Source organism: Gobius niger, assembly GCF_951799975.1.
Source record: "Gobius niger genome assembly, chromosome: 7".
Classification (NCBI taxonomy): Eukaryota; Metazoa; Chordata; class Actinopteri; order Gobiiformes; family Gobiidae; genus Gobius; species Gobius niger.
The window spans coordinates 21,513,827-21,538,376 of NC_136858.1; the positions used below are offsets into that span (position 1 = coordinate 21,513,827).

A 24,550-nucleotide genomic window follows, 5' to 3' on the forward strand; every position below is an offset into this window, starting at 1 on the left:
ATAGATGCTAGAATCTACAGTATAAAGAACATAAAACATCAAATAAAACTAATTTTGTGATAAAAAAGCATCTAATTCTCAAAATAACTTTGCTTTGCTTTAAACCTGCTTTATTTATGTGCCTGTGATAAATACTGCTGGTCTCCCCGTCTTCTCTTTCATTCTCCCCGTGTTTTCATTCTCCTGCACCGAGTGAAACAGCCTTTTATCAGCGGCGCACATTCTATTCTTTCTCCTCCATTATCTTTCACCCAATAACATTTCAAATCACTTTTTTGCCGTTGCCCCCCTCCTGCGTTTTGGACAAATAGAGAAACAAAAGCGTGTGTATCTGGGCTGCTGGAGAGGTCGGCATGTTTTATGAGCCATTAAAGTTTTATTCATCCCTGCGCTGGAGCATGGGGTCACTGTGTTTTAAATAAACTACATCTTCCCCCCCCCCCCCCCACACACACACACACACACACTTAATGGACTGTTTATTGTTTGATGTTAAGTCCGACTTCATCATTCTTTCCTTTCCTCTTTCCTCTCTTTTTGGACGGCGTTCAGCGGTGTCAGAGATACGGTCGTGTGGTGCCGTCTGTGTGTTTGTACAGCAAACTTCTGGATCTGCGTTTGAATGTGTGTGAATCTGCGGCGGGGCCATTGTGTATACATGCGTTCTTTTGGCCCGCGCAATAGTTCACCGAGAGCGGGACAGCACTAAAGAGGCAGGAGGTGTAATGAAGAAAGATAGGTGGTGAGGTGACCGCAGAGTGGCTGACCAGCGCGACCGCTGGAGATGGACAAGAGGCCACATGAAACCATTTTAGAAACACTACTGCAATCTGCTTACAAATCTGAAATTATTCACAGAAATGTATGATCCACTATTTTTCCCTTAATTGAATCCACTTTGTTGATTAAAACTACCGAATAATCATGTTTTCCCTCTTCCTTTATTGTAGATGACTAATCAGAAAGCATTGGTCTTTTATGCCCTTTGCCCAGAAAAATGTGATTTGAATGGCAAATTTAACCTCTTAACCCCCACATCTACCTAGCACATTTTCTTTGGCTTTACCCAAATAAAAAAAGCGATTAAGAACGTGACAAAAATGAATAAAGGAGTGACAAAAAAGAGACAACAAAAAGCTGACATTTGACAAGCGATGGAAATGTGGCATAAATGTGATGAAAACCCAACACAAAAGCGATGGGGGAAAAAAGTGGGAAACGCTTTATATTAAGGTGTGCTTGTCAAGTATTAATAAGGTATTAATAATATGTAAAGTTTTAACACACTGCTTCTTATACTTTTATCTGTTAACATACAAATAGGATAATAATATTACGCTTTAAACAAAGCCAACCCTTAGCCTAACCCTAAAATGATTGCTAATGCTTATTAACACTTAATGAACACACCTTAATCTAAAGCGATACCAAAAAGTGCTAGAAAAGCAAAGACAACGCGAAGAAAAAGATCTATTTAGATGATTTTTGTAGATCTTAGCTTTCAAATGAGACGTTACACATTTACTGTAAAAAATGCACTCGGTTAAGGCGGGAGTTAAGCGGTTCAGAAGTCCTTTTTCAGTGTTGTTCTTTCAATATGAACTCCTTCACAGTATTTATTTTCTTTCATTGACAAAGAAGGTGCTTTTGACTGTGAAACCCACGGCACACAGAATTTCTCCGTCGTTGAATAGTTGCATTATTTCTTCGCCACAAACACCGTCACTTTTTGACTCAAACTTCTGCCATTTATCAGAGAAAAAGAAGTGCATAAACAGCTAGATCCAGGCCGACCATTCAACAAGTTTCCACTTTGTATAACCAACCCCCCCCCCCCAAAAAAAAAGTGTGTGTCTTTGTGGAGCTGCTTTTGGATGTTATGTTACAGCTGACCCTGTCCTCAACTTTGCCCCTTGACCCTGGCGTATATCTGTCATGAGAGGCAATGCTTAGCACAAAATGGAGCCTGCTTCAAGGAACACAAAAAGACTGCGAGCCTCGGAGACAGAGGGGGAGAGAGAGAACGGGCACAGAGCAACCATTTATCCTGTCTCTCCCTCCCGAAGCTCCGCCGCCGCCGCTTCTTCTTCTTCTTCTTCTTGCTCGTCTGCTTTTGTTTGGCCCCTTTCATCCACGCTCTCTGTGGTCCACGGAGCCCGGGATACACCGCAGGTACAAGGACCGGGGTGGGGACTTTGGGGGCGGTGGGGACTTTGGGGGGGGGGGGAGCAGCAGCGGGACTCTTGACTTTTGTGAGATGAAGCTTTAATGAGAACAGGGGGGAGAGCGATGTATGCAAATGAGATGCACGGAGGGGACACAGAGGGGACGCAGAGGGGACGCGGAGAGAGGCCCGGAGCAGAGCCGGGTTTTTTTTGTTTTTTTGGCCGGGCTCCCACTGAGATCTGCACAAGAGCCGCGCAGGTCAGACCAACTGCAAACCTATAACGCCTCCATGCTTTGCTTCTTCTGCCAGAACGGAGGAGAGCGTCACTTTCTGATGTCACGAGCTATAGAGTAAATGTACATGTTTGATTATTTACTTTGTTTGTGACAAAAGTACCTGCTGTAGAAATGTGAGTAGTAAATTTGAGTGAAGGTTGCTATGTGTCCTTTATGCTCATGTTAACCTTTTTTTTTTTCAAATAAAGAATGAACGACTGGTGACATCTCCTTTCATCTCAATGTAAATTTAAAGTTTACTCTCCTTCAGACTGCACTTAATTTGTGCACTTAAATGAACAAAAAAATAAGAATTGCTTGCTCAATGTTAACAATTTCATATTATTGGTTATGTTTGTGTTTGGAATGAATTGTTTTTATTTGAATTTCATTTTTATAGCTATATATTTTAGTACATACCATATTTAGCAATACAACTATTATTATGTACATTTAGAGGAAAAAGATTCACACAAAGAAAAAGCTTTTACACAAATAAATCTGATGGTCAGAATTATTATTGTTATTTATTTAAGCTGTGTATTTATTTGCTTTGCGTTTAGAGATTTAGGATTTAGTATCCTTTATTTATTTTTTAATGTGCAGCCTGTCTCCATTGTTATAGGGCAATTTTCCTGGGCAATTTTATGCTTATTTATTGCTAAACGCCTGTACATTTTACGCATCAGCAAATGTCATTTAAAAAAAATAATTATTGCCATTTTATTACTCATTTAAATTAGCCTTCCGGTTTATCACGTCTCCCCTGTTCTCCTCTCCTATCTTCTCCTCTTGGTCCGCGGCGCTTCTTCTTCTTCTCGCCTTGACGCATCGCTTTCTCTCCGACACAAAACCGGCCCCAGTAAAAATTAAAGAAACAAATAAATGCTCCAGGCGAGACGCGCTTTTCCCCCTCGCTCTCTCTCTCTCTCTCTCTCTCTCTCGACAATCTCCTTTTTGTTAACTAAAGCTCGTTACGCGCGCCCCGCACTCGGGCAGCGGCGGTAATAGAAACCTGTTTATTTTGCAGCCTCCTTTTTTTAACGGATGGAATCAAAAGCAGAGGTTTAAAAAAGAAAAAAAGGCGAGAAAGGAGAAAGGAGAGTGGCATCTGATGATGTCGACTGTGACACGTGTTAATTGCTGCTCAGCTCTCCTCATTAGGGAGTCGCAAATGATTTTAACGCTCCGGGCCACGGCGCGTTGTTTGCTTTTGGTAAAAGGAGAGGAGGAATCGAGCTGGCCCTGACTGGAGACCGCGACGCGCACGCGACAGACCCGGACACGGATACTGCGTCCAAGATGTTGCACAATTACGCACAATACAATACTTCAGGCAACGCGTAAAAAGACTCAATTTGGAAAACTGAAAAAAACAAACAAACAATGAGTTGCCTATTTGCTTTTACGCGTTAAACAAAATGGTCTAAATACAATAATAATAATAATAATAATAATAATAATAATAATAATAATAATAATAATAATAATAATAATAATAATAATATTTGTACCGTTGCTATTTGTGCTCCAAAGTAATAAAAACGTAATGATACATTTTATGCCTCGTAGTAATAGCCTTTAATTACAGTTGTTAATATTGTCATTAACAGTTAGAAAAAAAATATATATGAGTGCCATTATTGTGTGAAGCGCCTCAGTATTGGAGTTATATTAAAATCTGTCAACAAAATGAAACATTTTTACTTTGCTTTTTTTTTTTTGCCAGCGGAGTAAAAATGGCAGCCTTTGAAAGGCAGATTTGTCCGGCCTTTAGCTGCACCCCAGTTACCTGCATGGTCAATTACAAAGCCTTTGTCCCACTCCCTGCTTTGGGTCGCCACTTGTTTATGACACCAGTAATGGCTGTAATTGTTATTGTTGAGATTACCTGTCAAGTGGAGCTGTGCAGAGCCCTGACAAGGCCTGACAGAGGGTGAGGGGGGTGGAGTGGGGGGGGACAGATTGGGTGGCTGTGTGGTGTTGTTGGTGTATTGTGGTGGTGGGGTTGTGTGCGGGTGATGGGGAGAAGAAGAGGTCCTGATGACTTCTCCATTGATAATCAGCCTCCTCGCGGCACTGGGATAATTCAGCTGTCAATGGCACCTAGCAGAGTCCGGCTTCAGCTCTCGGACCCCAGCTGGACGGTCTGGACGATGAGGGAGATGATGAAGGCACCGTTTTCCTTTCTTTTTCCTCTTTGGAACCTACTTCTCTTGACACCTAATACGCAAAAGCAAAATATTGTTTGATATTTGGAAATCAGTTGAACGTCAAGCAAAAACATTAATCCATTTCCTCACCATCTATTGTCCTATTTTCTCATCTTGAACAACATTTAAAAAAATTTTTTTTGAGTGATTAATAGAATTCACCTCAATCAAAACAGCGTATTTACACTTACACTATTCTATTCATATTTTAAAATGCCATTATTTCTTAAAATCAACGTGTGGCTACATGTCTTTTAAAGGTGCTGACTTTGATTAGATTGTGAATGCCGCTGATAAAAATGTAAATAGGCATTGTGCCCATGAGGTCCCTCCTGAATCTTCTTTATAAGGATGCCGTTACCTTTCTGGACACGTGTGCATCATAAAGAGGGCAGCCGTGGTTAAAATGGCACCAGGCAAATCACTTTTTGAATGGTTTGGAAGCAGCTATCAGTGTCATCCCTGAGAGGCCTGTCTTTATCAATGATTGTGGAGGCATGTGGAGGAGTGGTCTGGGGGAGAGGGAGGGCGGAGGATGGAGGATGGAGGAGAATCTGTGGTAGATTTGGACAGCTCTGGTCCCTTCGGGTACAGGCGGTGGATGTGTATTCCTCTGCTGCAGGGTTGTAACTCTCAGGGTCCACTGGGAGCGAGTCGCCAAGGAAACTCGGAATAGTACTCGTCCGACCTGTTTACACCTAGCGGTTTTTGCACACTCACACGGACTGAATATGATGAACATTTTCAAATCTCTTTCAGGTGTTACCATTTTGAAATTGTGCTCTAATAAGATGAAATTGCTGCTGTGCACTTGCTGCAGTGTAAGTGTAGAGAGCAGACTCCAACAATCTGCTGAATGTCTCCTCACTCTTTGAGTCCTTTCACCCTGTGCTGTCCTGCACTATAAAGCTTACAGGCCAAATGATGCTTTGAAAATAAATGAATACAAATAGAATGGAAAAGTAAATGTAAGTAAAAAGGACAACAGTGTGAAGTGTAAAGTGTGAAGTAACAAAAGGGGCAGATATTATAAGACTTGTTCTTCTCCTCTGCTCCGTTTCATTCATACTGTGTTGGGTTTTATTGTGCTTGCATAACATCACTTTTGAATGAAATAAATAAATAAAATGAAAATGAAATTAAATGAAAACAAACACTGTTAAAATCTCTCGCCTTAACCGAGCACATTTTCTCCAGTTTGGCTTTACCCAAATCTAAATGCTTCTTGGGGGGAAAAAAAGTGTCAAAATAGGCACAAAAATGAGATGGAAGCGAGGATGAAAATGTAAAGTGGCAACAAAAAAAAGATGAAAAAGTGACCCCAAAAAAAAAGCCAAAAGAGCAAAAGAAAAGTGAAAGAGCGACACAAACATGAGGAAAAAAATGGATGAAAACATGACAAAAAAGCAATAAAAAAGTGACAAAAAAGCAATTAAAAAAAGTGACACAAATGTGTGGGAAAAATGCAGCAAAAAGCCACGAGAAGGCGACGACGAAAAAGATTAGTTTTGTCGGTCTTAGCTTACAAATGAGGCGTGACACGGGCCTATAAGCTCCAGTCGAGAAGCTTTTAGATTTGGGTAAAGCTGAACTGGAGAAAATGCATTTAAGGCGGGGGTAAGAGGTTAAATTACAGTATGAAAAATCTGTTCATAACATTCAGAAGTGTTAATATTTGAGTCAACTGTTTACATTTGCAATCACTGTACAAACTGGTGCACTTTGTGTTAGTGTCATTTTATTCTGCTCACTTATATTAACCGGTTGATTTGTTGTGTCAAGGTGGGGCGTTCTGTTTTTATCTTCCATTTTTTTTTTGGACATTGATAAAACCCAGATTTTCCTGCACGTGACAGTTATATTCCTGCCTCCCAATCTCAATATCGCCGTCACTGCTTTGGCTCAGCCTGCCTTATGGGGAAGCTTGACAACCTTCCTCAGCCCATAAATCAGGAACAGGTGCCACATAATCTCATCTCTCTCCTCTGTCTGGACCAACCGAACCACATCACCAACACCAGTCGCCCCATCCCCATCTCCCCCCGCCATAACTTCACCAAGAAATCTATATTAACACTCGCCCACATACTATCACTATTCAAATGAAGCCCGAGTCTCATTCCTTATTCAAATGATAGCATTAGGCCTTTGCCATCTATCACCTGATATGGAAGTTGAGGTTATAAACAATACCATTCATTATCTTGGGCCAGATGCAGCAACTGTTGATTAAGGGGCTTTGAATGTAACGGCACACACACATGCACACACAGATGGGTGGACATTAGGAGAGGAGAGAGAGGCCATCTGAATAGGCTGGAGGGACATTAACAGGCAACAATGATTGATATTTTGCGGCACGGGCTTTTTAATGGTATTGTTATTCCACAGAGTTATACCCCGGTCCTCCCCGCACGCCCCGTCCCGCAGATAAATGGAGGTGTAATAATGAATAGAAATTATCCTGATTATTTTTTTGGGGTGGAAGTGGAGGTGTGCGTGTAAAACGGGGGGGGGGGGGGGGGGGGGGGGGGGGGGGAGAATCGGGGAGCGCAGTGATTCATGGTCTGATGTTGAGCTTAGTCAGCAGTGGAGACTCTCTGTGCAGGAGAAATATAGAAAACAGTTAAAAGCTGGGAATAGGAACGCCTTTAATTAAGTGTGATATAACAATGGCATCGGTTTTCAGTGTGAGCTGTAGTGGAACGCCTAAAACGGCAATATAGTGATGTGTGTGTGCTGGTTATTTCTGTGTGACGTGCCTCTGTCCAATTCCTCCCGGCCATTTTGGATAAGACTTAAGAATAACTACACTGACTTTATTAACAATATTGTTGATAAATAATTTTTCAGTCTGTATCGTAACCTGTATACATACATCGCATGTTGTTATAGCAGTGTCTTTCCTGACATCTCTTTAATATTTGTTATGAATTTGCTATTATGGATTTTAACTCAAAATTGTACTAAACCTTGATGCTTTTGGTTCAAATTACGTGTTAGTTCTTTAAAATCTTTGTTTTAGCTGCTGTAGGATAATTCCCCCTTTCCTGGTTAACATAAACCTGCATATGCAATAACATAACGCATTCTTAAGGGGAGACACTACAGGCAAAACTAAATTTTTTCAGTTTTCAGGTTTTGGGCTAAATTGGTCTCTGAACATATAAGCTTTCACCCGGAAACAGAAAATATGCCTAATCTTCACAATAACATGTTTAAATATTGCGCTGATTCAATGTTCCCCCATAGACTTATATGGGACAATGCAATTTCAAGGGCCTTTTTCTCAAAACACATTTTTCTGTCATTGTGGCGACACTATGTCCACGTCAGTCGGACCTAAAGACTTCACATTTTCCAACCTTGGACTGAACAATATTTGGAAGATTTTTTCAGAAGGATTTTTTATTTATTTAATCCCTTATGCCCCATTTATTGAGTTTTGAATGTCAAAAAATAAGGCGAAAATTAAAATTTATTTTAAAACTAAACATTATTCAGATTTCGTCGCCGAAAAGATGGGAAATTTGGGGCATTTTTAGGCATAAAACACCTTGTTCTTATATGAAAAGATAAAATGACAGAAAACTTGCCATGTATCTTTTTCTCACATTTATGCCAGTGATCTACAGCAAAAGTTTCAAATTGATATCTGTAAATATACATTTTTTTCCTATTCACCTGCAGTGTCTCGCCTTAAATGTGTTCAAACATACTCCTTGCATCTTATATACAGAACAGATATATTTTTCTATATTTCTAGCGAGATTGATATTTTGACACGCTGAAATGTTTCTGTTTCTTGCACTTTCACAGATCCACATGTGAGCGGGTCAGTGATATTGAAGTGTCGTTGGCTCTGCTGCGCTTGTGTGAAGAGCCGAGGTGGACGTGGCCCAAAGTCTTTATTTGATGTGAGGGCCCAGCTTGTCCAGAGCATTGTGTTTATGACTCACTCGTCTGGCACCTGCTGCCGCTGCTGCTGCAGACGTGCTGCCAGGACACTCACATACTGTATATGTATACGCATTACGCACGGACACTTCAAAAACTGTGCCCAAGTGCTGCACACTCAAATCAAAATCTGTATTTTTCAATTAGGGCTGCAAAAGTGTTGTTTTCTATTTACGTCAGGGAGCAGTCAGGTGGGATTCCGATATTTAACATGGCTGTCAACAATAAATCAGCATTTACAAGGCATTTTGGATCTACACTTTCAGTAATCATTTTTCATCTTTTGTTGTCTTTTTGTATGTCCATAGTTTATGCAAAGCCTTGATTAGAACTGCAGTATGATACTACTTTTATCACTTTGTAAAGTAACCATTTCTTGCGCTAAAACCTCATCCTTAAAGCCACACCGTCCTTTTTTGTTTGAATCAGGCCCTAATAAACAATCATCCGTCGCTTGCAGGTTTTCAGTGAAGACCCACCATTTTCCTCTCGCCTTTCTCCGTCTTTCCCTCCACCTTTAGCAGCAGTGCATCATCTCTGTGCGCTCCTAGGGGTGTAATGGTGTGATGCCTGTTCCACTCTCGCTATAATCAGGGCCAGATGGAGCCAGTGATGGAGGGATGGAGGGAGGAGGGCGAGGGCGGAGGATTGGGTTTGGTCCTTGCACTGTCTTAGAACATGGGGAGCTGTCAACCCTGTGGGGAGAGAGGAATTCTCCTGCAATAAAACAGGGATTTATCACCACTCTATACCACAGAGGAAGAAAGGAGAGAGAGATGGAGGGTGGAGGGAAAATGTCCGACGGGAAGGAGGTGTACGCGACAGAGAAGAGTTGGAGGAGACCCCAACTGTTGGACTGAGAAACGACTGGACTGGGTCACTCATATTATTGTCTAGGACCATATACTTGCAAAATGTCAGTCACTTTATGATGATGTCATGACTCTGTGGCAATTGCATTACATGCACATAAGATCAAATTGATAATTCAAGTCTGTCGAATGTTTAGACAGGACTGTGAGACATTCAGGAAAAGATAAGCCTAATAATTGTTTATGTTCAGGCATTTTGATTATATTTAAATTCAGGCGTCATGATCTATAAAACCAAAATAATTCAGTCCCTAATGTTAGCTCAGTCCTTGCTGATTTGTACCTTTACGCTTAAAATGAAGTTGACTGAATCATTGTAGAAAAGGTTACTCCAAACCATCATTTGGATGATGTTCACCTTTCACATCAAGAGGCTTTGTCAGCAACTAGTGGTCTCTTAACAGCAGGCTGAACTGTTTTAGAAGATAGGGGTTAATTTTGTTATGGGTTTGACATCCTATAGTAAGAAGCACCAAGTTCTTGACAGTAATGCTCTATATATATATTTCGACATAGCATTTGGGCCAATCATCAAAAAAATGTCTGAGTCAAAGATCGAAAGAAAGACTAATCAGGCCGAAAGTAGGAGCAAATTACAAAGATCATGACTGAAAGCGATCTGTTCCCAAACTATTTTGTAATGGATGAATCTGTCCAATCATGAAACCTTAGTGATATTGATTTTTATTGTTGTTTATTATAAGGATATTCCATCCACTGACTTTGCAATAATGATAATTTGCTGATATATTATGCAGTTCTATGAGACAGCCCAACTGGCAGTGCCCAAACCAAGCCAGGAGAAGGCACCAAGGGCGAGGAGACCTGATGAAGATGGACAGTTATGTGATGATACCCGCTGCTCACATTCTTGCGTCCCACTATCCTCTCCATGGCCATCTGCACTGTTCAAAGGCCACACATCTGTCCACCGAAATACCCTGTTCGCGTTCAGACGATGGAGTTTTGGAGCAGAAAGACTTGGACCTCCCCTACTGGGGCAAATGAACCTGCTAAAACAACGCGCTCTCCACAATCGGCTGTGTAATTGAAACCAGAATGTGCAGCATTTGATAAATTGCTTGACCTCGCAGGAATGTTAAGGCCGTAAATTTTTAGTGCGTTTTGGGCCGTGCCGAGGTGCGCCAAAGTGTATGTTAAGAAAAGGGTCCATTTCTGTCTGTGTTAGGAGAATCAAAAGCAGAACGGCCATTTATTATTTCTAAATATAATGGCTTTGCAGAGATGCGCTGTTTTTCGAGTGAATGCCACATCCATATAGAAAATTCACACGGATAAACAAAAGTCTGCTTACGTCTGAGGTGTCAGACTAAAGAGCTTTGGAAAACACAGGGAGATGTGAGTGGCGCGCTGAAAAGGAGGTTATGCATACCTGACACTGATGACAAACCCCTGCTGAGCTCAAACTGACGATATGTTTTTAATGTGTCAGAATATGGCAGTAGCTCAGTTTAGCGTTTCTATCACAGCCTGACAAAACAAGGTCAGCGTGTGTGGTGGTGACGTACAGTATCTGACACAGACGATAAACTATACTATACAAAGGCAGGCTGAACTTCTGTACTGTAAAACTGTATAATCAGAAGTCAACTGAACTCAAAGAAAGTAGGACTGATCCAACCACATTTATTGTGTATTTATGTTGGACCCGGTAAATGTGTTTTATTCTCCTTCAGTATATTGCAACAGAATGGCCTCTGTACTCTGTGCATCTCGACATGAAGTATTTGAATCTATTGTGAACTAACAGGCTGTTTGCTGTTTGCGCAACAGCGACAGCAAAGCTTCACTCATCTCCTTGAAAGTTGTGGAACAGGCTTTGAAGCTCATCCCTCCGAAGAAAGGAGTATTAGAAATGTGATGGGAAAGTTACGAATCACACATTTAGTATTCATATATTTACTTTAAAAAGGAAATGATCAGGTTTACTTCAGCTACTTCAGTAAATGTGTGTGCTCTTTATTTGACCATTTTCAATAACTAACAAAAATCTACTATCTACTACTATCTAAACTCTATTACTTTTAAGTTGACCCAATGCATTTGAAATAAGTACATTTAACTGAGTAAAATGCACTTTTTTGACAGTGTACTTGCTTAGCACTGACATTGAAAAGTGGCTTAAAGTTTGTATACAGTCATTAGAGAGTAAAGAAATGTTGTCTGACTGCATGTGTGTGTGTGTATGTGTGTGTGTGTATGTGTGTGTGTGTGACAGCTAACTAATAATTCAACCAACCGTGACACGTCCTAACTTTATTTAAATTGACGACAAAACAAAATCAAGTCCGAACGGTGACTTAAAATGGTTCATTAAGCGAACACCAAAACACAGTGAAAAATGTAAACTTGCCGTATATGAGTGCTTGTGTATGTGAGCGGTCCCGGAGCGGTGGAGAAGCCAGAGGGCACACTCAGGTCAGCACAATGTAAACAGAGCCCGCCACACGATTTATGATGTTTGCTGGCTGCTAAGAAGAGGGGCCTGCACATTCTCACAATCATAATTGCTTTTAGCAGCTTTTCAATCAAGCCGACTTTGTGCACATTGTTTGGGTATTTTTTTTCTTCTTCACCTCTCATTTCTCCCGCTGTCGTCAGGAAGACTACGCGGCTGTGTGACGGTAGCATTGACTCAAGTCCGAGAGTAAGCAAAAGCCTCAAACTTCTACCATATTCTGACTTCTTTTTTCTTTTTTTTTCTTTTTAAAGCTTTGTGTAATTAAAAACAGGCGTGCTTTAGTAGGTTCCCTGACATAGGCCGCGGTGGTGATGGAGCAGGGAAACCCCACTCACACATGTGGACATCTGGCCCAGCGCAGTCCCACCGAACTGCCCCCCCACTCTGCTGTTGACAGTCGTTACCTGTGCCCCGGCGGACCCTCGCTGCCCCAAGATAAAACAACCTCTATCCTCGAGCCAGACGCATAAATTTCACTCTCTCTATTTTCCAAAATAGCTTTTAATTTTACAAGTTTTACGGCCCCAATATTAAGTGCATATGTTTTACAAGACAGCGTGTCCTTTGCCTCACCCCTCAGGTTCACTGTGAGGGTTGTTCTGAAGACTTCTAAAGAGAAAAAACACATAAATTGGTGCAACGAGACCCGGGAAAGATTATTCTTATCTCTCCCTACTGACCCAAAGTTACATTATATTGCTTGGACAAAGAGATGTGAAAGTGTATGCGCATTTTGTGGATTATTATTATTATTAGTGCATGTTTCAGGTTTGTGTGCAAAACATGAACAAAGAAGTGATGAGGGCTCTTTCCTCGAAAGTTTGGTCATGATCATAAGCTAAAGAAGAAAATGATATACATAAACTTTGTGTAGACACAGTGTGTAATTTTATTGTTTTGTTTCAGGCATGTTTTAAAAGTCTAAAGACACCAAGGCTGATAATTGTTAGTTTAGTTCATTCCCTATGTACACCTGAACTTTGTATATGGAGTCTAGGACTGGGCTCTCAATCGTCACCATTGCTAGATTGGTTCCTCTGCAGAGGTTCTCTCCAAGTGCTTCTGGTGTCTTATAGTATGTGCATCCCAATACATCTTTCCTTTCATATATATTATCTGTACTGTTTGGTTTTGAGGACTTTTCTGCAAGTTCAGTTCAAATGTTTCTGGCCATATGCATGTGTGGAGCTAACCCCTGGGTGACCTCTCCCCTCTCTCGCCTCAGCTACACCCACATATGTTTTAGTGGCCTGCTCGGGAACAGGCAGGACACGACCGCTTGATTCATCTTTCGGCAGCACATTTTTACATTTCATCGGCACAGCGAGGCAAGCGGCATGAGATCATCCACAGTTAACGCGAAAACGAGAGTGTGAGAAAAGTTCACTTAAAAAAACATGCGGTTTTTATGTGTACTTCGGTGTATTGTATCGTGTGCTGGTCACAGAATATAAACAACACAGATAATGGAAATGGTCCTGAGGAAGATGCTGAATGACTGATGTTAGCGCTCTATACATTTTAAATATATGCTTAAAAACTTGCATAATAGTATTGTATAGTCCGATCCTTTGTAAAACAAGTATGTGTCTATCTAGGCTTTCAATAGGTTTTCAATATTAATAATCACAGGCATGTTTCAAATGTCTGTTATACCAGAGGCTGCAATGGGAAAACAGCTGATAAAATAAACAAACAAAATTGTAAATATTAGAAATGTGTCTTCTACAGTTAATAAGTCATTTAGTGTGAAAACCCAGGGTCAACAGATACTTTTTCCATTCCACTGTTTTGAAACCAACTCAACGAGTAGCTTATATTTTATACTGTCAAGTCAAATGAGTCAAAACATCATGGTTCGCTTGCACTGTATAATTATCAATGTTGACTTAAAGTTCTGCCGTGATCCATTTGGTTCATCATTACAAAACAGACTGAGACTCAATCACAGCCTGCATCTGATTCAGCTCATGAGGTGAAGTGACTGACTGCTGCTGTCTCCAAGCACTGTGTGACCATTTATTACGACGCTATCAAATGAGGAAAGAAATAAGAGACGAGAGAAAAAGGGTTTTTAAGCTTAGAAATATGTTAATTACGTTGTTCTTGACGTTGGTAGAATGAGAATTATGAAGATGATTAATGTCGCGATAATGATGCTGCAACAGCCCAAAGAAGACACACATTTGATGACATTTAATTCTGGTACATTTTTTTTAACCCTTTACAATTACTTTTGATACTTTTGATAAATTGGCTTTAAAAATCTATCATAGCTTCTAATTACAAAAGCATCTGCTGGCTTCAGTTTATATGTCCTTTTTGTGAGAGCAGTTGGACTCACAGTGCTCCTGCTCAGTGGGAGGGAGGCCTGTTGACGGCGCTGCTGTGGGCCGGACTGGAGGTTGGATGGTTGGTGGGCTTTGGAGACTCTTTTTATTCCGAGGCTCCGCTGCAGGCTGAATGGATGCTGGAGCTAAAGTTTCTCTGGCCTCTGGGAGCAGAACCACCAACTCTTGCTGCACACACTTTTTATTGTTTGCACCACAAACAATAAAAAAAAAAAATGCAGTCAACCATTATTGATAGATACAATTCAGAGCAGTGAAAACAGTACATGTACATGATGTTTCTAAGAGATGTTTGGTCTTTGAGCGTTTATTTTACTCAGCTGAGTGGCTCATGTGTCTCTAACCAGCTAATCATCTGCAAATGTTTCTAAGAAGCAAACAGGAAGTTATGCATCCTTTACAAGCAGTCATAACAAACAACAGCCTGTGATACTTTGTACATTTGCAACACAGAGCATTGCTCTATGTTTGACTAAATTGAACTGTGTGGAAACATAAAGCCATATTTGGGCGTAACTTGTTTTTCACAACTTGCTCATGCCTTCTCATTATCTCCAGTGGTCAGGATCTGGCAACACAGCTGGGCTGTTTTTTTGAGGAAGTATACTGTTTTAATTCTGAGTTCAATAAATAAAGTAACTCACAGTAATCATGTACACATTTTTTCTAAGATACACTTTTGTTCTTTTTTTTTGTTGCTTTTGACAAATATTCCTAGCAGCACTGTATTAGTCATGGTTGTTGATGTTGTGCTCTCATTACACATCAGAGACAGCTAAACTCTACATGTTTGTAAAAGTGTACAAATAGGATGATAGAGGATAGAATGCCCAGTTGGAGATGAAGTGAACTTTTGTGTGATTTGGCGGTGGGCTCTACCCCTGCCGGGACAAATTGATGTCAGGTCGTTGTATTGAGCAGGATTAAGAGAGTGTTTGCTCTCAGGTCCGGACAGAACAGCTTGAGTGTCACTCCTCACAATAACACAGTGAATAAAGCAGGAGGACAGAAATTACTAATCTGAGGCCTAATCTGACATGCACACACTGCAGTACAATGTTCACACAGTGATCTGAGTCCAGTCTAAAATGCTCCACTGTGTCTGTGTACTGTGAGGTTTACATAGCTATATGGAACTTTCTGAACAATACACTTTCCAAATACATAGATCATTGTGTTGCTTCAATGCTTTGTCTATTTATAAATTTGTGGTTTGTTTTAAACCTACAGTAAAATATGTGCAGCGAGTGTCCACAGTATTTGTAATAATTCAGGTAGTTAAATACACACTTTACCATCATATTTATGTAAAGTATACAACTTTAGTATGCACAAAAAAGGATTGTGGACAACTTTTGAAATCAGTACAAACTCTAGTTTAAATTGCGTTCAATATCATTTTAACGACAATACTCTGTACAGTGGTAGCATACCGTTTTGGCCTGCATCATCGAGAAACTCAAACGTCCCGAGTTCAGTCTCTGTCTGACTCATCCTCCAGTAACGCTTCATTTTTCTGCGCCTCGACGGACCATAAACCGCACTCCTTCAGCTCGCGCTCCTTCAGACAGGCTCTAACCCATAATGCCATATAACATAAACACATTGCATTTGATTGGTGGACATAAACATTGACTGTGGCCAGTTTAACGCCACAATTCACTTCTAGCATTAACAACCTCAATGCCATCACACGGGCAGAGCCAAGGTCGCGCACTGCACCGGTTACTGTCAGGGTCACAGCCAAAGACACGATGGGAAAACCAATCCGGGATAGATAGATAGATAGAATCCACTGCGGTTTTCAGTTATTATACGCTATATGTGGACATTATTCCAAGCGCTGCCATAACGCACTGGTGTAATGGGTCCTGACGACTTGCTAAGTGATCAGTGGCACTACCTCCAGGTAATTAGCACATCATTATAACCTCAGTCCTCATTCAGATCTGATTAAACAGCTTGTTAATGCCATAAAGAATGATATGTTTAGGGGAATAGGCCTCAAAACTGTACAGACTGGTTGGTTGGTTGGTGGGTGGGTGGGTGGTTGGTTGGTTGGTTGGTTGGTTGGTGGGTGGGTGGTTGGTTGGTTGGTGGGTGGGTGTGTGGTTGGTTGGTTGGTTGGTTGGTTGGTTGGGTGGTTGGTTGGTTGGTTGGTGGGTGGGTGGTTGGTTGGTTGGTTGGTTGGTTGGTTGGTTGGTTGGTTGGTGGGTGGGTGTGTGGTTGGTTGGTTGGTTGGTTGGTTGGTTGGTGGGTGGGTGGGTGGTTGGTTGGTTGGTTGGTGGGTGGGTGTGTGGTTGGTTGGTTGGTTGGTTGGTTGGTTGGTTGGTTGGTGGGTGGGTGGGTGGGTGTGTGGTTGGTTGGTTGGTTGGTTGGTTGGTTGGTTGGTCGGTCGGTTGGTCAGTTGGTTAGTTGATTGGTTGGTTGATTGATTGATTGGTTGATTGATCGATTGATCGATTGATCGATTGATCGATTGATCGATTGATTGATTGATTGATTGATTGATTGATTGATTGATTGATTGATTGGTTGATTGGTTGGTTGGTTGGTTGGTTGGTTGGTTGGTTGGTTGGTTGGTTGATTGATTAATTGATTGATTGATTGATTGATTGATTGATTGATTGATTGATTGATTGATTGATTGATTGATTGATTGATTGATTGATTGATTGATTGATTGATTGATTGATTGATTGATTGATTGATTGATTGATCAGTTGGGTGGTTGGTTTGATCAGTTGGTTGGTTGGTTGGTTGGTTGGTTGGAGACTCTTTTTATTCCGAGGCTCCGCTGCAGGCTGAATGGATGCTGGAGCTAAAGTTTCTCTGGCCTCTGGGAGCAGAACCACCAACTCTTGCTGCACATACTTTTTATTGTTTGCACCACAAACAATAAAAAAAAAAATGCAGTCAACAATTATTGAGAAGTGTGGTCAGTAGCACAGTGAGTCCAGCAGAAGAGTAGCATTACAAAAGTAGTAAATAGTGGGAGAACAGACAGCTGAAGAAATAATAAAGGCAGTGGTGAAGAAAAATAGTACATTGCATTTCCCTGATAACACCATTTATGTTTGTTTGTTTGTTTGTTTGTTTGTTTGTTTTTTTAAATTGACATTTACGCAAGATAAGATTCTACTCTGTGTTTGCTTCCAAAGTGTCCAAATGAGCCAATCTCTGATTCAGCTGACAACAGTTTCTCTGGATGAGTTAATGAAGACTCTTGCACCGCTCATCCAAAGACAAGCAAGTTGACTATGGAGTTAATGTGAACCCATCAACATAACAACATGTAAAGTAGGTTCAAACCTCCAGCTAAGTATGATCCAGACAAAGTCAGACAAATGCAAAGGACGCCTTTTTGCACCGTAAACTTCAAACTTCCAAACCTTAAGTATTATAAAACTCATCTACCAGATATAATGTATTGAAGATACTGAGATCACAGTAACCCAAAAACATCACAGATTCCCCCCAAAAAATGTTTGATTAACTTTCCTACCAACGGTAAACAGCCTTATCTTATCTCTGATCTAAAATGCCTTTCATTTCCCTCAAACGACTGCTTGTTATTGAGCTGAACACTGTATTTGGCTCATTGGCGTTCCATTTGGAGGTGACGACCCTGCTTATGCGCGCCCTATAAATCCAGCCGCCGCGTTTTAGTCGGTTAACACTAACACAGCCCAGCTTCATCCATCACGCGCCTTAACAATAGCCATGTCCTCAGCTGTTTCTCCACCGCTAAAAGCTTTTCATGTGGCACCTGCAGACCCCAGTGTGTGTGTGTGTGTGTGTGTTAAAATATGTGTGATTTGTGGCCTTGAGCAGCATGTGTGTATCTTGGGCCTGCAGTCTGCTCTTATCTGATTGATGAGTTTGATATCTCACCGCCAAGGATTTCCCACATCAGGCTACATAAACAGTTGTAATGGTGCAGGGGTTTATAGAGTCCAATTTCAGGGCACTTATGGATTCCACTTTGGTTATTTAAAAGCTTCATTTGAAAGTCAACTCCCGCCACTCTGATGGTTGAGGATGTCTCCCGAGATGTGCTACTGAGATAGTTTCGGCGTGTCGTTGTGGTCTCGAGGGGATGAATCATATATTTGCATAATAAAGCTTCTTCTTGACACTGACAGCACGACAGATGTCAAGCTCATGAGACAAGTTTGACAACCAAATGCTTTTGTCTTCTTGCTTTGTTTGGTGTTGCTTCCCATATTAATTTATACATGAAGAAAAAATATTCTAATTTTTGCACTCATAGAAGTTTCAGCCGTTAATATTTTACCTACAACAGCTGACCCATATAGGCACCCTTGTACTTCATTAAAGCTACTATCACTACTACTATTATAGTGATACCAGCAGTAATAGTAATGCATTGGTTTTATATAGTGTTTTTCTGGACACTCAGTAAGTGCACCAGGGCATGAAATAAACAAGTGAAATCATTTTTTTTTTCTTTAATTGCAAAAAATGTCTTTAACATTTCTTTGTAGTGTTTTAATCCTTCTGTCCGGTAACATGCCAACTCAAACAGAACCATAAATCAAGGCTGGAGACTGCGCGGTGGAATAAAGCAACACAAGCAGAGTGGCTTTGACATGGCAACATTTCACACAAGAGTTTTTCCTCTCCTCTCTCGCCGCTCTAGGAGACTTTCTATTTGGTTGGAAGAGTAAGTGTCCGTTGGTGCTCCCCGCTGTTTTACGTCGCAGGGGAAACATCTTTATCATGGCGTATATTATTCCAAAACACAGCATCCTGCATGGAAATGGCCTGAGTCTGTCTGCTCTTCCACTGCCTCTCTGATAGACTACATTGCTCCTTATAAACTGTCCATGGTCCATAAATTGAGCGGTGCTGAGCAGAACAGTGCTGGCCTGCAGGGACGTGCACATTCAGGCCTCCGCTGCCTGCTCCTCCCCTGGCTGGGATTTACTTAGAAATGATGCAATGAGGGTTTATGGTTAAAGTAAAAAAAAAAAGAAGAAGTGAAATACTGGTGTTGAGAGGGCTATTTACTACAAGATGAAAATATTTATCCAAAATGAACCCAGAGCAGTGTGGTCTTATCTTGTGAAATTCTTGATAAGATTTCATTTCACTGACTACTGCTTTAATTTTATTTTCATGTGCTTCATTTTCATTCAGTCAAACATGTATTTAAATGTATTCGAGAGGCCTTCAACAGCCACACAGTTTTGCTTTGCATTTGTCTTGTAATGCCACGTCGGCCCATCTTTTATTTCGGCTTGTCTCAATCTGCACTCCTGTTTCTTTTATTTCTTTAACATATATCCTTTCTCTTTTTTTGTTCCTTGTAACAAAATCACCACAAATTTGTACATGCAGCCCATATGTAAAAGAAATACAAGTTTAAATATTCACTTTGACTATGTATTTCCCTATTTTACAATAAAGATAGTATTTCCCCGACTGAGCTGAAGCAGCTTACACTTCCACGCTCCGAGGCACAGCATCTCTAACAGGCTCCAACTCAGACACAACAATAAGCAGAGAGGCGATAGAGTCACACACTGTCACAGCTGGGAGATGGAGAGAGATGGAGAGAGAGAGAGGGTGACAGGGCGAGAGCGAGGCGAGCTGACACTTTTAACCCATCACCGATTCAACACTGATAAATATGCAAACAGGCTGATTCTGTCACACGGCAGGAGTTTACACACTTTGTGAAATTATAAAACCCGTTCATATATGACTTCAGGCAACACTATTGTACAACAACATGTACTTTGATAAAGAAGTCTGTGGCCACAAATCCAACGCTAGAAATTGTTTCTCGAATTATGTTTTCATGGCGGAGACGCAAAAGACAATGAAGAGGCAACACAAACACTAAAAAATATTCTTACATTTTGCAGTTCTCCTTTTATAGACATCTTAACTCTTTTGTAAATGAGTTGCACAGAGTTGACTTCAGCAAATCTGGGTTGTAAAATTCTTCTCTTTCGAATAAGTAAAGAACTGTTAGTGTCAATAAATAAAAACTAATGAGAGTTGTTGTGGCTGTGGGCAAGTCCTTTATCATTGCTTTGTGGCTGGAATGCTGCCCCTCCGCCGTGTCTCGACTTGCTCCTATGTTTACCTTGGGAGGCCAGCGCTCAGTGTCTGCAGCCGCTCCACTGTGCGAATGCAGAATTAAAACTCAGTCATGAATGCAGTCACGACCAGCCCATAAATCCCCCATTCAAATGACATATTGAAATGAATGAGCACATTATAGATTGACTTTTGTGATATCAGTGTTTTATCAGATCAAGGAGAGGATAATAATTGACATCACTAAAGTATGCCTATCATAAAGCAGTTGCATTCATTATAATATTAAACAATCAATGGTCATTTTAAGATTGACGCTTTCACTTTAATAGGAAGGGAAAGCACTGCTAGATGCTCAGTTGTAGCCTCCATCTGAGCAGGTGTGCGCAAGGTGGGGGAGAAAGTGCACTATTATTAAATCCGGCCACCAGGTGAGCGGAGGAGCCCTGACTGGCACTGCCAAGGTGACCTTCTTTACGCGGAGCACCGGTGAGGAGAGCGCAAGGATTTGCTTAAGACGGTGCTGTTTGTCCGCCTCCGCCACCTTCTTGCCAGTGCCTCTCCAAACCTGTCTACAGCGCGGCGGGAAAAGACCAACAAAAAAACTAAAAAGAGTTGTTTTTTCCAAGTCCTGCCTAACTCGCAGTGTCTGCTGTGTCAATTGGTGTTTGGATATGCCGTGATGTGCGCCACGACGGAGACTGTGCGCCTAATTGTGCGTCACGGAGAAGTCTCTCTCCTCATCGCGTTAGAGGATTTTTTTCATTCTTATTCCACTCATGCTTTACTATTTAAATATGTGAAGAATATATTAGTAGGGGAGTTATTGTAGCCAAAATTTGAAAAGGAAAGACAGAGAGACAGAAAATATATGAATAACCAGTTAGTTATAATTATAGCCTAGCAATAGTGTAAGAATGTTGAAGCAAATGTCCAGCCTTTAAAAGTTTGCTGACGGATTTGGGCAGTAGGAAATCGTGTGTTTGGGGAGACAGGGAGCATTTGAAGTAATTGCTCCATAAGGTCTTCCGAAAAAAAAAGGGGCGTACTGCGTTTTGTTTGACGTCGGGGCCACGGCTTCACTCGCAGGCTCTGAAACTGGATCTCATGACTTCATCTGCCACAAACACACGGGTCCGAAAACACCATCAGCTCGCCCCTTTGCAGATCCATTTCAAACAACTTTTTGAAGGCCCAACCGCGAGCAGGCGCACAATTGGAAGAAAAAAAAAAGTAGCCTAATAATAAAAACACTGAATGACTAACTTTGTTGTTTAGATTTGTCTGCTCCATTTCGTCTAATTAACAAATCATATTAATACAAACAGCTGGCCTATTGCAACACTTTTTTCACATTTTTATGAAGCGCATTATTTTCTTCTTCTTTTCTCGCTGTATTTATTTAAGTCACTGTAGAGGTTAAACAAATAAATCAGTCTTTCCTCTCCTGGCTCGGCTCTCTGAAACTCGCAGAAAACGCACATTGCGCACATAATGAGAGGCTGCTTGCATTAAACGGACAAACAGCGATTTCGCATACCGTGACCCCGAGATGCTCTTCCAGGCCCCATTGATCATCCGCCCTTATGAGATAATGCAATTACAAACATCAATAAGGAGCTGCGAGGGGAATCATTATGTGGTGACAGTGATAAATGACGCTGCACAAAATAGCGCGGCTCCTCTCAAACAATCCCCGCTGCCCAAGGGGCTTCTGAGGGCCGGGGCCCCGTCGCCAAGGAGACAGATGACATCCAAAATGGCCCCAGCTTCTCACAACAGTCAAACACTTTTTTGTGTGTGTGTCTTTTCCCTCGCTCTTGTGCAGCTTTTGTTTCAGAGCCAGCTGCTGTGCGACCCTCTTCAGGTTTTACTCCTATTTTTTTTTTTTTACTTTGTCTGGTTTAAATATTGATGCAGCCTAATAAAGTAGTTCAAATATCGATATGTCAAGTAGGTCATATTTGTATTTCCTGTGGAATGATTCCGTGTTTGGAAACGACATTGATTGTTTGCTGTTGTGCTCGGGACATTTTGACAACGTAACATTTCAAGTGTCCATTTAAAGATTTCCAACACCATTTTCTAAAAAAAACAAAAATCTACTGCGAGAAAAACTCAAATTAATTGGGCAGGGTATCATTGCGCAAGTCTGGTTCAGGCCTACGTCTGAATGGCACATTATCACGGAAAATAATGTGAAAATTCTCCTCCTGCGGAAATGTATTAGATGCAGACCAGGAATTGTTCGCTCAACAACTAATAACAATGAGTGGAATAATAATAACAGGGCTATTATCCGATCACAGGGAGCTGGATTTGTTGCGGCTTGTAGAGCAGAAAAAGCCACGAGGCCTGGTAGTTTTACCTGTTGGAACCACGAGCATAAATATAGGCCTGTGCGTTGTGAGCGGTGTGTTGTTGTGGGAGGAAGACTAGGCCTGTCAGGGCACCTCCACTGCTCTGGAACACATCTCTGCACCATTCATTACTCTGACAGTTCACAGCGCGGTCACGGTGCTTCGCAAACCGAGCTGATTACTGCTGCACTCTCCATTTTAGGATATCAGCGTCGGCCTGTTGAAATGTTACATTCATAACGTTTATTAAACGACTGGTTCTCCACAGTGCGCACAGCATTGGGGATTTCAGCGCGTGGGATATATAGGTCAAGCGTAATTCGACTTCAAACGCTTCGAGGTGTTATTGTTATCGTGACGTCTCTTGCCAAATGTAATCGCCAATCAACAGGTGGGGAATTACAGTATTTTATAAGCACACACATGAACACGTGCTTTAAAAGGCTGATTTTTATGTTTTATAAATCACGTCTCTGGTCAGCTTTTAGTGCCATTTTTATTATAATAATTATAATAATTATAATAATAATAAATCAGATTAGCCCATAGCCTATTATTTAAAATGTATTTATGATTTTATTGACTTTTTAATTAAATAATAATCATAACAATTAAAAAATAAAAAAATAAAATAAACTTCCTAAGGCGCGTGTGAGTGAACTGCGTAAAGTATCTCACATAAATTAGCTTCAAAATAATGGTGTATTTTTGATGTGCTATCTATTTTAATGTCCTTAGTTTAGCCCCCAATTGCAATCAAAGGTTCGCACATCTCGTCGCAGCTTTCTACTGATTTAACCGACTGATTTATTTTCGTGCGTAAAAGCATGTGGGGGCTGATTCCTACGTGCGCCATCTCCAAAGCGCCCCTCTTCCCCCGGACAGTTACCAGACCTCCCTAAAGAGGGCAGTCAAGCATGTGCTTTTCCTCTGCCGCGCTCTCGTCTCCACAGCTCCCAATGGCCACTGGCTCAGGAATTCAACATTATACAGCGTTGGATTTTCCACGCAGCAACGGCGGAGAGGGAGACAACGCAATTAAAACGTCGCCCGGCTTTTCAAAGTATCTTTTTTTTTTATTACTTCAGTGCAAATAGCGCTAGTTTGGCTGCGAAAGAACGCGATATCGGGGAGAAGGTAGTATTGCTGTGAATAAGACTCGCTCTTATTCGCTAACTTTGGGACCCAAGACTTTTCTTTTCGAATCATAATTGACAAACTGGGGATCTTCCCTCGTCGTCGCGTCTCCTCTTGTGAAGTGGGCTTACACCGGAGCAACAAGAAGTCATTTTAAGCCTTTATGCATATTTGCAGTCATTGAATTATATATTTAAATAAGAAAACATTTTCAAATGAAATGATTGATTCCCCTGTGGTCTCCAACGTCTCCTACTGCCTATGTGTTGCATTGCTGCGTAATCTCCACCGCCATGGTTCAGAAGCGGGTAGTAGCTCAGGTACATTTACTCAAGTAGGCTACGTGTACATTTTGAAGTGACTGTACCTTTATGGAAAAGTTTGATCAAACTCTACTTTTTACGTCTATCATAGTCACTATTTTGAAGTAACAGAACTCTTTTCCCCCTAGTGAGTAAATCTGTGAGTATAGCTTCACGTGACATATTGAATCAAACCAATTATTTTAAACGTGTCTTGAGAATTCTTTGTTTTTTAATTATTTTATTTTGTCTTAACACTAAAACACTTTTACACAGTTACTCAGTCCTCAAGCAGTAATTTTTCCAAGTTTTTCTTTTACTATTACTTTAATGGTCATTACTTTTTTCCTTCCACTTGAGTA

At 41.0% G+C, this 24,550-nt stretch overlaps 1 long non-coding RNA gene across 1 annotated transcript; it reads left to right on the plus strand.

Annotated features, from left to right (window-relative positions):
• Positions 1-2,337: 2,337 nt before the first annotated feature.
• Positions 2,338-10,719, plus strand: LOC306965641. The gene is made up of 3 exons (XR_013793041.1): positions 2,338-2,502; positions 8,475-8,490; positions 10,243-10,719. It is a non-coding gene; the product is annotated as an uncharacterized lncRNA (long non-coding RNA).
• The last annotated feature ends 13,831 nt before the right edge of the window (positions 10,720-24,550 follow it).